At 46.6% G+C, this 2,500-nt stretch overlaps 1 long non-coding RNA gene across 1 annotated transcript in view; it reads right to left on the bottom strand.

Annotated features, from left to right (window-relative positions):
* The window catches only part of LOC122647116, a 14,020-nt gene that overhangs the window by 3,738 nt on the left and 7,782 nt on the right, over positions 1–2,500 (bottom strand). The window lies entirely within an intron of this gene.

Raw genomic sequence — 2,500 nt, 5'->3', positions numbered from 1 at the left:
CTACTGCATTTGAGGAAGCTAGCAATATCCATATAAGTCGTCGACCGTTTCAGAGATTCCCGCGTTGATTGCTAAAGCGGCTTTCATGCAAGCAACCCTTTGTATGCGCCAACCAATCAAAGAACATTGATGTTCACAAGAACGGACCAGAAAATTCATGCATTTAAAAAAAAAAGAGCTTTTAAAAACATTGATAAATCAATGCTTTTATATCTTGCGATTTGTTCTTCAGTTTGAGTCCCGGTTGGAGTTTCAGTTGACTTAGTTTACCTGAAGCACCCGTAGAAGAAGCAACGGTAGCATCAGTAGTTTCACCACCACCATGAAGCATATACAAATGCCAACAAAGGAAGGAGCAAAGGTAGCCACTAGAGAGGCTGCATATTAGAATACATATCCATATCCAGTCCAAGATCAAAGAGAGCCTGCTGGAGATTGATATTGAGATCGAGCAGTTTCCCTACCCGAAGAACCTTGTAGAGCGAAGACGGAGCCAGTGCCAGCTGCATCCCTTACAGATCCGAAAGTCAAGTCAAATCGATACCCAGCGTCAGATCCACCAAGGGTATAGACGAGAGCAGAGGAAGCGCCCAAGCCACATCACAGCCAACAGCATCCAAAGAGTTTTTTCGCAGCTTCCTTTCGTTTGGTTCCATATCCAGTGGTAGTCCCGACAAGAGGTCAGAAGAAGGCTCTTGGCGCCTTGGAAAGACCGAGCTCATATGACAAAGTCAGTGGTCTAAGAGCTTGTAGAGTCCCGTAAGATACGGGCATCTGAGGGTGTGACTACTGTTGGAGAGCACACAACTCACAGCGGTACTCGGGAAAGAGTCACCCGCTTAGAGGCTCGAGTTGAGGTGCGAAGCTGCTTAGAGATCAGTGATGACTTGGGAATAAGAATGGATGCCTCTTAGAAGGCTATCCAAGACTTGGCGGACGAATGTTGTGGGTTGGGCAGCGACACGAAGAGCGCCCGTTGAGGTGCTCAAGGCCCAGATCCAAAATCTTGTGGCTGAGTTCATTGTCCTAAAGAGGGCTGGGGCGACTACAATTAGGAGACTCTTCACGAGTGAGAGTCCCCGAGCCACGGTGCTACAATGACACCAGGGATGCCAAGGCAATTTGAATTCCTTTGGGACAACACTACTAAACTATAGAGCCTACCAGTATATAAGATAGGACTATCCCTATCTCTATCCTTTCTCCTAAGGAGAAAGAGTGATTGAGGGAAAACAAACGTTTAAGTGATTGTACCCAGAAAACCACTCTGAACATTCTTTTGAACAATGTAAAATATACCAAAAGCCTTCAGTCTATCCAGCAATGTTCTGAATAGAGTCAGTTCAAACCTCACTGTCTTTGTGCAATGAAACCCTGGCTTAAACACGTGTCTAGTTACATTCCACCTCTTCGAAGTTGCGCACCAATCCAACACAATTGTCCTACAGTCAGTCCAGCTGTCATTTCATCGAAAAGAAAAGAATGTATTTAAGAAGAAAGAAAGCGCCCTCACACTTTCCAAAACCTAAGTGTAAAGTCCCCTCTCCTTACCTTAATGGTTCGTATGAAATCTTTCCTGTTAAGTACATCTAGCCCGAGTTGTTCACCCAAAGATATGTGTCCAAACCAAGGAAGTTGTTCGACAGTGCAACCCTCCTCTGAAGTTGTACAAGTCGAATAGGTTTATGAGACAGCATTGAAAGCTGCGCAGTTCGCACGAATGATAAAAAAAAGGCGGCTAGAATCGGCTACAAGAAACTTCTTCCGCACAATGACTTCAAAAGATCTCAGAGAGTCCTGAAAGGGAAGTCGTGCAGAAGAAGCGAAAGAACAATCCTGGGAAGTTGAAGGAGGTCTCTACAGGAGGTGAGACGAGAGTCTCTCAGTCAAACAACAGCATACAGCCGTGGGAGAGTCGACGAGGAGACAGACAGTCTTCAAGGAAGAACTTGTACAAGATGAACTGCCCTCCAGAGACCAGTAGCGAGGAAGCTGCGAGTGGAGTGCGTAAGCACTACGCAAGCCATGAGCGAAGCATGCAACTAGCACTGGTAGAGCAGGGAGGTACTTGCCAGAAACTTAAAGAGGGGAAGTCCAAATGCTTCCTGGCCAGTACTGCCAGACACTTAGAGAGGTCTCCGGCCAATGAAGAAACTCCAACAACACAAGCCAGTACCAGCGGAAGAAAGAGACCCCCACCTTCCAGTAACGGAGCCCTTTCTTTATAGTAGTGACGAAGCAAAGGTAAGGCGCGAGGATGAGCATGCCTAAGAATGAGTAGTCGCGCCTTTACTCTAATAAAGGGTGGTCTACGATCAGCAACAAGATACGGCCAAAAAGCCGCGTCAGCGCTCAAGCACCATTTACTAATAAGGAGAAAGCAGGCCTTACACAAACGAAGAAAACTACAGGGCGCGCGAGGCGCTCATGGAGTTGCTTGTTAGGTTAGGGCTTTTCTACGCTGGGTTGATTCGCCAATCCATGTGTTTGGTCTAGTTGC

Source organism: Telopea speciosissima, unplaced genomic scaffold (genome assembly GCF_018873765.1).
Source record: "Telopea speciosissima isolate NSW1024214 ecotype Mountain lineage unplaced genomic scaffold, Tspe_v1 Tspe_v1.0012, whole genome shotgun sequence".
In the NCBI taxonomy this organism is placed as follows: Eukaryota; Viridiplantae; Streptophyta; class Magnoliopsida; order Proteales; family Proteaceae; genus Telopea; species Telopea speciosissima.
The sequence above is the reverse complement of the archived record's forward strand: the minus strand, read 5'-3'. Positions and strand labels throughout refer to the sequence as shown.